At 38.2% G+C, this 12861-nt stretch overlaps 1 long non-coding RNA gene across 1 annotated transcript; it reads right to left on the reverse strand.

Annotated features, from left to right (window-relative positions):
* Positions 1 to 386: 386 nt before the first annotated feature.
* Positions 387 to 1328, reverse strand: LOC307138936. The gene is made up of 4 exons (XR_013818072.1): positions 1106 to 1328; positions 908 to 1002; positions 696 to 818; positions 387 to 612 (listed from the first exon to the last, which is right to left on the reverse strand). It is a non-coding gene; the product is annotated as an uncharacterized lncRNA (long non-coding RNA).
* Between the last annotated feature and the right edge of the window lie 11533 nt (positions 1329 to 12861).

Raw genomic sequence — 12861 nt, forward strand, 5'->3', positions numbered from 1 at the left:
CGACGCCTCTAATTTGCATATGAATAGCAGCGAAACCAGAGAGTCAACGGCCAGACTTGAATTTACTCACTCACTATTGGCTGAAGCCACTACATTTAAAAAAGAAAAATCCCTCGTGATTGGTTGGCAGATCACTGCAAACCAATCATTATTGGTCCCCCTGGCTCATTATAAATGTAAACCCCAATAATAATAATAAATATATAATTTATGTTGTAATAATTTGTTTCATATTAATGTTATTGTGCTATGATGTATTCATACCATCAAGGAATATATGGGAAAATTATACGGACCGTGCCGTTTATTCAAACAAGGGGCTTCATTTATAAGCATACAGCTGTTCATTCAAGAGAAAGGGCTTCATTTATAAAACACAGCGGTTTACTTAAAGAAAGAGCTTTATTGTTAAACACACAACTATGTACAGTGCAGCAGTAATGTCTCGTAATGTAATGTAGAGTTCGGCGTGCTCCAGGCTGCGAGAGCGCGGTGGCCGCACAATCCATCCAGACACCCCGTCAACAAAGCCGTCTTCCTCGTCAGATATGAGTTCAATGGTCGCGGACTTCCAAACGTCCACCTCATCCAGCACACTCTCGCTTCCAGCAACTGTAATACAATCCATAAAGACAATAAGCAACCTGAAAAATACTCACATTGACAAAAAACGGATCTAATATAATAAATCTTACCCTTTTTCTTCTTGATCGACTCCGAGCTAAACTTCGCAGTTTCCGCCTGCTATGTAACGTTAAGTTCAGGTTGTTTGTATCTGAAGCTCCAGCGTGTCGATTCATAATACGTCTTACAGGCAGCTGGAAAACAATTACATGAGACTGGTATTAATAAAAACAGTCACGTTAAAATTAAACAAGGAATGAGAAACACATTAGAAGTTACTTACACACAATGTCGTCATGATCAGCGGTTAAATCTGGACTCGCGGAAATCGCTCCAAGCAGATAAGAGCTCACAGCTTCGTTATGAGGCGAGGATAGTCTGTGTAAACAAAATGTGCAGTTTTAAGCTCGGATCTATTAACGCATCCATTTCCTTATACAGCTGAATAAAAGCATATTCTTTAAATCGTAACGTTACATACCCATGCTCTGGTTCATAGCGACTGCAGTTTGCCTCAGAGTTATGAAGACGAAGACAGCCTCCTGAAAATGAGTCCAAAAAGTTCGTCGCGTCCATGCAGAGATTGAGTTGAAGACGGTGTCCTGTCATTGTTGATCACGAAAAAGGAAAGCAGCAAAAAACATAAAAAAAAGTTTAAAGCTCGTCTTCTACGCGTCATGGCCATGACCTCGACCTCGCACCTCATTGGACTAGGGCTATAATAAGGAACGCGCCCGGGGCCAAATCTCTTTATACGAAACGCGTGACTTATAATCGTTTCAACCTTCAACACGCCCTGTTTTCCGCTTCAACGCAGCAATTTTTTACGTGTGTCTTCTGTATGTGTAGACCCATGGTGTAGACACGCACATTCTGGTCGTGTAACAGGCATACACGCACAGTCGACGCACAGTTTTAACATGTTAAGAAGACACATTTGAACGTGTTTCTTAACGCGCACATTCTGTACATGTCGAAGTGTAATATTTTTTTTTAAAGCAGACTTACCTTTAGATGTAGCTTAGGCTACATACAGATTAATATAAGATATTAATTAATTGCTTAACTGACTACTGTGCTAGAGTAAAGTAGCCTAATGTTACAATGTATATTAAGTAAATGCTTAATATTATACAATTATTATAATGTATCTATATGGGTTATTGTTTGTTTTTTAAAGTTAGGCTATATATAATTTCTAAAAGTATAGGCTAATTTACACAGCACATATTTATAACTGAAAACACACACAACTTTATTCACTTTCACATAATAATGTTTTTGTAATTTGGTGTTTAGTTTGTTGTATAGTTTGTTTATACTGTTCTGTCTCTGTTTTGTTTCCAGGAACATCTGATGAGTGCTATAATAAAATGACTTCATTATATTTAAAATATGTTTTGATATTCATTTTATTTATATTATTAATATTTTATTTACCCATAAACGTGTCTTTAGGAAGCCATAAGTTATAGAGACAAGAATAACTTTTGCCATTTAAATGCCACATTCATTTACTGAGGACCCATACAGCCAATGATCATGTGTGAAAACACATACATAAATTGATCACTTAGAAATCAAAACTAAGGTTTGAGAAAGAAAGAATATGCATACAACAAAATATATTGTTTCATAGCAGCTTCAGTAACAAGTTCAAAACAAATTCTGCTGTAAACCGGCTCTAACAGGCCAATATAGTGTCAATATTCAGCTCAAGTGACTTCAGTGTTGATTCAGTTCAGTTGATTTCAGTTCAACTGTAAATTCCTCAGTTGTGCATTGTGTAGTTAGATATATGCAAAAACAACATTTTTGGAAATAGTTAAAATAGTTTTGCACAAAGTGTTGCTTTTGCAAGAGATGTCTGATGTTTTGTGTGTAGAGTTACAAGAAATGGAGCCATATTTTCAGAAATTGTGTGTAAGCAATTAGATAAAACTGTAAATGAATCCAGTTTATTTTAGTTCAGGACTCATAGTCCAGGTGTTAGTAATCTGTGCTTAATCTTTGTTCCAGGCAACAATTTTTTAACTCACGATTAACTAGATTAAGGCCTACTCTTGGCATAATTTAAACCCTGTCCAGGAAACCACCTCTTGAAAATCTGCATTGATAATTCATAAAATGTGGTGTGAGCTCAATTTAAATGACAATTACAGAAAAACACAATCTGACTTAACTATAAACAAACAAACTTGTACTTTTCACATTTATGATTAATAGCCATTTAAAAAATCATTCACAGTGCAGGGTGGACAAATTAATGTTGGTATGTAAACTGTATGCTTTACTTGATTTATTTGTGTGCTTTGGTTCATTGTCTTGTTGCATCACATAACCTCTCTAAAGGTTGAAGACATGAACTGCTGTCCTGTATTTTTTTATTTTTTTTACATAACATTGGTTATTGCTAATGACATACAGAGTAATTAATCTACACTGTGAGCCCGGACAAGTTGAATCTACTTAAAAAATTGGAGCAAACTGGTTGCCCTAAAAATTTAGTAATGTGAACTAAAACGAGTACATTTAACTTAAATTTAAGTTAACATTTTAACTTAAACTTTAAACTTGTTTTAGTCAAAAAAATTCAGAACCTAGATAAAACTCCCCCTGCTGCTACTCTGATTTGCATTTGTGTAGCTCACAGCATCTTCATTTACATGATAAAGCCTCCCCTAGAATTAAGGGGAGGGGGGGTCATGGGGGGACAACTGCCAAGCAAGGCCCACGTCAATTTCAGACAATTTACGGCAGTTTTCGGTGTTGCCTGCAAATTGCCGTGCACAGTCGTAAACCTGAAGTTTCACGGCAATCTACAGTGTCACATACTGACGAAAATCCCACTTTTCATGCAGTGTACGTTTTATTATTTTGCACCAAAAAATACCGGACGTGGGCTTCTTAAATATTGATTTAATGTTTACTTTCGACGCAGAAAATGGCGACTTAAGCCGGGTTCCGATTTCTGAGTGGATTTCTTTGTGCCATCACCGACATTTCAGGAACAGCTTATTAGTTTTCTAACTACACCTTTTTTAAATTTTAAACACATTTAATGGCTGCGACGTGTCAAAATAGTTTGGTTTTTGGATGCTGATGTGCTGGGTTTCTGAATTCGCTCTCTGACAGGGCGGCCGCGGGCACACGAAGCGCAAGGGACAGAACAGCTGATAGTTTAATTAATAAGGATTAATATAAGCCTACTGTTTTTTTGTAGGCTAAATAAAGAACCCGTATTATATATTAATATAAAAAAGTTGCATATGTCCTTCGGAAGCAAAGCTCTTGCGTCTGATGTTTTGGTTTCAGTTTGTAAGCCTATACGAATAGAACATGCATGAATGAGAACATAAAGTGCAGGACGTGCTTTATGTAAAAGAGTTGTTAAGCGCAATGAGCCATGAAAAAATCATAATCTAATCGAAAAGTGAAGATTCACAGTTATCACTAACTGTACAAAGTTTGAGACTGACCTGTTCACTTGGTAGGGCATTAGATTTACTTTACAAATGTTACACAGTGAGATTTTCTATGGATGTTTTATATATTAATGGATATATATAGGCCTATTAATGACATTTTCTACTGAGATTTCATTTTACTAATAAAGTTTTAGTCTACAAATCATTAGAGTGAACTGACTTTGTAAATCAAGCTCTTGTGGTGCCCCATTCATTTAAATGTTTCACGCTTTTTGGACATGCACATCATAATAAATAGACTTGTTTTACAAAACTCTAAGAATTTTCCCATAAATGTGTCCTATATCACTGAAAATGGGAGAATCTTAGCTTGTATGTGGTATATGGCACGTAGTCAGAATAATAATGGTTAAAATGTTTTGCAATTTTAAAAATAAGCTTGATTTTAAAATTGGAATTTCTCAAAATCATGATTTTCTGAGGCCGAAATTCAAATAATTTTTGACATGGTCTTACTCAGTCAATATTAAAGATATCAAGGTTATATTTTCACAGAATGTTATTTACATTATGTAGGATGATTTTATGTATAAAACAGTGAATCACCAAAAAATTACTTTAGCTGGGTTTTCACAGACAGGGTCACATATCTCCTAATACTACCTTGCAAACACTGGCATTTCCTTCTGGAAATGCTACTCTTGTAATTTGGCTATTATTAGTAATAACCTTTATGTCTTATTACTCAATGGCCAGCTATATGGTTGTCACTCTTTAATTCTGTTCTGTGACAACCATGTTCAACCACCTAATTTTGCACATACCCTTAGAGGAAAATATATGTGTGGACTTCAGGGTAGGAAGCAAGACATTAAAAATACAAAAGATAAAACAAATGGAATCACTTGTTCTTGAGGAGCTGAATTAGCCTGACAAGCCAGACCCACATCAAGATGTTGGGTCTGGAAACTCACCATTGACAGGGCTCAATCCGAGGGGCGGGATAAACGGTTGTCTTTGGATAGCACCATGAGCGCCACAACCAACCAGAGCAAAGAAGAAGGTGAAGCTGAGCTAACGTTAGTTGATAGACTTTCGCCATATCCGGTAGGCAAAACTTCGAACATCCACTGCATGAAAAGTGGGATTTTCGTCAGTATGTGACACTGTAGATTGCCGTGAAACTTAAGGTTTACGACTGTGCACGGCAATTTGCAGGCAACACCGAAAACTGCCGTAAATTGACGTGGGCCTTGCTTGGCAGTTGTCCCCCCATGACCCCCCCTCCCCTTAATTCTAGGGGAGGCTTTATCATGTAAATGAAGATGCTGTGAGCTACACAAATGCAAATCAGAGTAGCAGCAGGGGGAGTTTTATCTAGGTTCTGAATTTTTTTGACTAAAACAAGTTTAAAGTTTAAGTTAAAATGTTAACTTAAATTTAAGTTAAATGTACTCGTTTTAGTTCACATTACTAAATTTTTAGGGCAACCAGTTTGCTCCAATTTTTTAAGTAGATTCAACTTGTCCGGGCTCACAGTGTAGATTAATTACTCTATATGTCATTAGCAATAACCAATGTTATGTAAATAAAAAAATATTAATACAGGACAGCAGTGAAGACAGCAAGACAATGAACCAAAGCACACAAATAAATCAAGTAAAGCATACAGTTTACATACCAAAATACATTTTTCCACCCTGCACTGTGAATGATTTTTTAAATGGCTATTAATCATAAATGTGAAAACTACAAGTTTGTGTGTTTATAGTTAAGTCAGATTGTGTTTTTCTGTAATTGTCATTTAAATTGAGCTCACACCACATTTTATGAATTATCAATGCAGATTTTCAAGAGGTGGTTTCCTGGACAGGGTTTAAATTATGCCAAGAGTAGGCCTTAATCTAGTTAATCGTGAGTTCAAAAATTGTTGCCTGGAACAAAGATTAAGCACAGATTACTAACACCTGGACTATGAGTCCTGAACTAAAATAAACTGGATTCATTTACAGTTTTATCTAATTGCTTACACACAATTTCTGAAAATATGGCTCCATTTCTTGTAACTCTACACACAAAACACACAAAACATCAGACATCTCTTGCAAAAGCAACACTTTGTGCAAAACTATTTTAACTCTTCCAAAAATGTTGTTTTTGCATATATCTAACTACACACAAATATGCACAACTGAAGAATTTACAGTTGAACTGAAATCAACTGAACTGAATCAACACTGAAGTCACTTGAGCTGAATATTGACATTATATTGTTTTGTTAGAGCCGGTTTACAGCAGAATTTGTTTTGAACTTGTTACTGAAGCTGCTATGAAAAAATATATTTTGTTGTATGCATATTCTTTCTTTCTCAAACCTTAGTTTTGATTTCTAAGTGATCAATTTATGTATAAGTGTTTTCACACATGATCATTGGCTGCATGGGTCCTCAGTAAATTAATGTGGCATTTAAATGGCAAAAGTCATTCTTGTCTCTATAACTTATGGCTTCCTAAAGACACGTTTAGGGGTAAATAAAATATTAATAATATAAATAAAATGAATATCAAAACATATTTTAAATATAATGAAGTAATTTTATTATAGCACTCATCAGATGTTCCTGGAAACAAAACAGAGACAGAACAGTATAAACAAACTATACAACAAACTAAACACCAAATTACAAAAACATTATTATGTGAAAGTGAATAAAGTTGTGTGTGTGTGTGTGTGTGTGTGTGTGTGTGTTTTCAGTTATAAATATGTGCTGTGTAAATTAGCCTATACTTTTAGAAATTATATATAGCCTAACTTTAAAAAACCAACAATAACCCATATAGATAAATTATAATAATTGTATAATATTAAGCATTTACTTAATATACATTGCAACATTAGGCTACTTTACTCTAGCACAGTAGTCAGTTAAGCAATTAATTAATATCTTATATTAATATACATAGCCTAGGCTACATCTAAAGGTAAGTCTGCTTTAAAAAAAAAAAATTACACTTCGACATGTACAGAATGTGCGCGTTAAAGGGGTGGTAAACCACGATTTCACTATTCTAACTTTAGCTAGCGTGTAATGTTGCTGCTTGAGCATAAACAACATCTGCAAAGTTACAACGTTCAAAGTTTAAAGCAAAGGGAGATATTTGCTTTTAAAGAAATCAGTTTCAAAGAACTACAGCAAACGGCCAGTAGGCGACTACACACATTCCTCCAGGGTTGGTGACATCAACAGGCTCAATATTTACATAAACCCCTCCTCCGAGAATATTAAATAAGGGAGGGTGAGGCCATTTTGTATCGCGGCGCTGTTGTGGTATAAGTTAGTTAGGCTGGAGTGTTGTTGCCGCGATGCCGAGGAAACGCTGTTATTTCCATCCGGATTGCAGGTCTGGGGTACTTGCTCTGCTCAGCCTTCCTTGGGACGGGGGTGCGTTGCAGAGCGTTTAACATACAGCATGTTATATGCACGTGTGTTTGAGTCAGCGGGGAATCAGGCGCGCAGGGCTCTCTGCAGCACATCTAACAGAGGAAAACATCCACCGTCTTCGCACTTTCAATGCCGGATTTGCACAACGTCAGCTGCGTGAAAAAAACACTGCCGGTGCGTGGATGCACGATGCGCGTGCTGCACATTTCACGGAGGACAACACAAACTTCGCGAGTTCAATGCCAGATTTGCACAACGTCAGCTGCGTGAAAAAAACACTGCCGGTGCGTGGATGCACGACGCGCGCGCTGCACATTTCACGGAGGACAACACAAACTTCCACAAACTTCGCGAGTTCAATACAGGATATGCACAACGGCTTGTCCTGAAAGCTGGATTTACAAACAGAAGCTGTTCACGGGCCACAACCTGTAAGTCTGATTTATATTTCATCGATGTGTTTTCCTGTAATAGGTTGTAGCAAGGAAGTAAACAGATGACAGCGCTGTTCTGCAAACCAGTCTGTTAAATGCTCATTCATACTTAACGTTATCCGACGAACACCTAACATTACAAACACTAACGTTAAAATCTCAACAGCGAACTTGGCATTAGTGTAAATGATTCTTTGATTAGAGATTTTATGTATTGTTTATCTTCAGGCATGCTAAACATGGTTCTGTGTGTGATTTGGCTAACTAAGCCAGTGCTTAGTGTTCGTTTTGGGTTAATAGTTCTTGCGACAGATATTTGGCTATAATCGTTCTAAAAATACAAAAGTTAAAGTGCCATTCAGTAGCGATCATTATAGATCCGCAGTCTTTACTCTTGAGGACTGAACAGGTTCTGCTTGATCATCTTCACTCAAATGTTCTGGGTCTGATTCGGGCTCAGATGGTTTTATTGACGCCGTTGTTTCTAACACTGACCAAAGCACAGCCTCCGGTGAAGGGAAGGGGCGTGACGTTTCCGACAACCGTACACTGCGGTTAGCGAATCACAACACACTGGGCCAGCTAACCAATCAGAGCCCACTGCGTATTTTTGAGGGACTGGCTTCATACAACCCGGAAAGCATCAGACCGTTTTACAAGGAGGGACAGAGCAGTGTAGAATAAAGGTCAAATATATGAAAAATAAGGCAATTTTTTTTAAAACGAAGCATGAACACATGTTACAGTGCACCCCACAAACACAGTCAAGCCTTCAAAAGAATGTGTTTTACCACCCCTTTAAGAAACACGTTCAAATGTGTCTTCTTAACATGTTAAAACTGTGCGTCGACTGTGTGTGTATGCCTGTTACACGACCAGAATGTGCGTGTCTACACATACAAAAGAAACACGTAAAAAATTGCTGCGTTGACGCGGAAAACAGGGCGTGTTGAAACGGTCTTAAGTCACGCGTTTCGTATAAAGAGATTTGGCCCCGGGCGCGTTCCATATTAGAGCCCTAGTCCAATGACGTGCGAGGTCGAGGTCATGGCCATGACGCGTAGAAGACGAGCTTTAAGCTTTTTTGTTTTTTTACATTTCCTATGTTTTTTGCTGCTTTCCTTTTTCGCGATCAACAATGACAGGACACCGTCTTCAACTCAATCTCTGCATGGACGCGACAAACTTTTTGGACTCATTTTCAGGAGGCTGTCTTCGTCTTCACAACTCTGAGGCAAACTGCAGGCGCTATGAACCACAGCATGGGTAATGTAACGTTACGATTTAAAGAATATGCTTTTATTCAGCTGTATAAGGAAATGGATGCGTTAATAGATCCGAGCTTAAAACTGCACATTTTGTTTACACAGACTATCCTCGCCTCATAACGAAGCCGTGAGCTCTTATCTGCTTGGAGCGGTTTCCGCGAGTCCAGATTTAACCACTGATCAAGACGACATTGTGTGTAACTTAAGTATAACTTCTGTTTTTCTCATTCCTTGTTTAATTTTACCGTGACTCTTTTTATTAATACCAGTCTCATGTAATTGTTTTCCAGCTGCCTGTAAGACGTATTATGAATCGACACGCCGGAGCTTCAGATACAAACAACCTGAACTTACATCGCAGGCGGAAACTGCAAAGTTTAGCTCAGAGTCGATCAAGAAGAAAAGGGTAAGATTTATTATATTAGATCCGTTTTTTGTCAATGTGAGTATTTTTCAGGTTGCTTATTGTCTTTATGGATTGTATTACAGTTGCTGGAAGCGAGAGTGTGCTGGATGAGGTGGACGTTTGGAAGTCCGCGACCATTGAACTCATGTCTGACGAGGAAGACCGCTTTGTTGACGGGGTGTCTGGATGGATTGTGCGGCCACCGCCCTCTCGCAGCCTGGAGCTCGACGAACTTTACATTACATTACGAGACATTACTGCTGCACTGTACATAGTTGTGTGTTTAACAATAAAGCTCTTTCTTTGAGTAAACCGCTGTGTTTTATAAATTAAGCCCTTTCTTTGAATGAACAGCTGTATGCTTATAAATGAAGCCCCTTGTTTGAATAAATGGCACGGTCTGTATAATTTTCCCATATATTCCTTGATGGTATGAATACTTCATAGCACAATAACATTAATATAAAACAAATTATTACAACATAAATTATATATTTATTATTATTATTGGGGTTTACATTTATAATGAGCCAGGGGGACCAATAATGATTGGTTTGCAGTGATCTGCCAACCAATCACGAGGGATTTTTCTTTTTTAAATGTAGTGGCTTCAGCCAATAGTGAGTGAGTAAATTCAAGTCTGGCCGTTGACTCTCTGGTTTCGCTGCTATTCATATGCAAATTAGAGGTGTCGCACCTCCGCGGGCTCTCTCAGCGGGGGGCTCTCCACCTATGTCATGGTTCGTTTACGACAATTTGTGGCACAGACGAACGCGACGTTCGCTGCCTCTAAATTGTCGAAAACTGCCGAAAATTAGGGAGATTTCCGGGTGTATACAGGCGTTTACGGGGTCGAAAATCCCACTTTTCATGCAGTGATATCTTCTTTTCTTAAGAATGACTTCAGTGCCGTTCTTTGTTCTTTTCTCAAAGAAAAGCTTAACTCCAAGTCTTCCAGAGTAGCGGCCAAAGCCGATTCAAAAGACCGCTGTTCGCCAGCAGAACCTCTGCAACTCTGCCGTGACGTGCTGTCATTATGTTAAGCCCGCCCACCGACTCTACACACGCTGTGATTGGCCTGACCAGAGTTTGGTTTTTCCAGCTCTCTGGTCTACCGAGAGTTGCTAGACTACACTCGCGGCAAAATAAATGTTCTGCCGCTAGGGTGCGTCTAGATTTCTTGGCTAGAGCTGAATAGGAGAGGAGGTGGTTTTGCACTTCAATCTCATTTTAGTCAAGTAAACTGCCAACAATTCCAGAATCGCAAAGGCAGTGGTATGTGAGGACTCAGCATGAAAATATAAAATAGAAAGTCCTTGGAACTGTTTTTTTTTCCGGTTTTTATAAATAATAATATCCATGTACATTATATGTAGCAGGTAGCATTTTTAGATTTGATTTTCTTAGTTTAAGAGTTTTGTTTGGTCTTGGTAAAACAATAAAATGTATGCATATAATGTATTTGAATGCATGATTGACAATATACGACTCATAGTAGGCTACAGGTTTTAATGCCTTCATATAACAAAGCCTTCATAACAAAAACTTTAAAAAAAGGTTGAAATCGCATCACCCATGTTTTCTATATATTTATTTATTTATAGTTTGTTTGTTTGTTAAAGCACACCTTTAACACTGTTCCATGGGTCAAAAAATCAGGAAGAGAGAAAGAGGTATGTTGAGCTCACATAGAGGCTGTTCAGTGCTCTCCATACTGACCACCCTGTCAGAAAGCACACACCTCTAGGTTCTTTTCCACACTCAAGGTCAGTAGAAGTAGAGATTTCGCCTTAGGTTTGGCCAAGTCTATTCCAGTTCTTTTGTAACTCCTGTGCATTTATTTATTTATTAGATTTGTTTTTCCATCTCTAGAGATGTTTGAATGTCAGAGGGCTGTTGGTGGCTTGCCCTTCGGGAAAGTAGCCCCACTGCTTTGTTGGTGAGGATGTGACTCTGGAGTGTACGTTCACACTCAAAGGCCTGAGGAGGTCATGCGGAGAGAGGGGCAACTGCCTGTCACCATCTCTCTCATTCAGAGACGCATCCACTTGATGTATCCAAGCACTCTGTCTACCACTCTTCTCCCTCAAGGGGGCGCAGGTCTGCATTACCTCACCCTTGCACACCGATGAGCAGTGATGGACTGTGTAGGATGAGAGTCTCAACCATATTCCTATATTCAAACTCGTTAAAGTTCAATCAATTAAGGGTTTTAAATTGGAGGTTGTTGGGTTGTCGTCAACAGCATTTAAAGATGGACAGAGGCCTTCCTTCATATTTCTATATACACACACAGGCGCTCCAAAATTTAGGGTTGGTAAGATTTATTTTTTTATGCTTTAGGAAGAAGTCTCTAACACTTAACAAGACTGCATTTATTTGAACAAAAATACTGTAAAATCAGTTATAATGTTAAATAGTATTACAATTTAAAATAACTGTTTTCTATATACACAATATTACCAAATGTTTTGGGACGCCTGCCTTTATATACACATGAACTTTAATGACATCCCATTCTTAATCCGTAGGGTTTAATATTGAGTTGGCCCACTCTTTGCAGCTATAACAGGTTTAAGACTGTGTTTATGGGAATTTTTGACCCTTCTTCTAGAAGCGCGTTTGTGAGGTCAGGCACTGATGTTGGACGAGAAGGCCTGGGATGTAAATTTTTGACCCTTCTTCTAGAAGCGCGTTTGTGAGGTCAGGCACTGATGTTGGACGAGAAGGCCTGGCTCGCAGTCTCCACTCTAATTAATCTCAAAGGTGTTATATCGGGTTGAGGTCAGGACTCTGTGCAGGCCAGTCAAGTCCCTCCACACCAAACGTGCTCATCTATGTCTTTGTAAGAGGGCGCACCAGACACAACTGAATCTTCAGATGATTCGTTCAAACATAATTCAACTCAACTCAACTCAACTCAACAAATCAACAATTTGTGGCCTTAATTGAAGTGGATACCGGTCAGTCTGCAGCCAAGCCACAAAACCATCAGCTAAGTACTTTACAGCCTGACAAACTTTGAGCTACCCCAAAATTAACAACGAAGTTGTTTGATCACAAGACAAAGAAACAAACCAGATCTTCGTATTCGCAACAACCTTTAAATGAATTACAATCCACAAGAAAAACCAACAGAAAATGTTTGTTATCATTCAAACGATGATTGTCGGACTTACATCCAAAAAGCCTTCTACTGCATAATTATATATCATGTCTTAACCAATGCACGTGACCATTATGCATATATATCTCACA

Source organism: Gobio gobio (assembly GCF_949357685.1).
Source record: "Gobio gobio genome assembly, chromosome: 2".
Lineage (NCBI taxonomy): Eukaryota > Metazoa > Chordata > Actinopteri > Cypriniformes > Gobionidae > Gobio > Gobio gobio.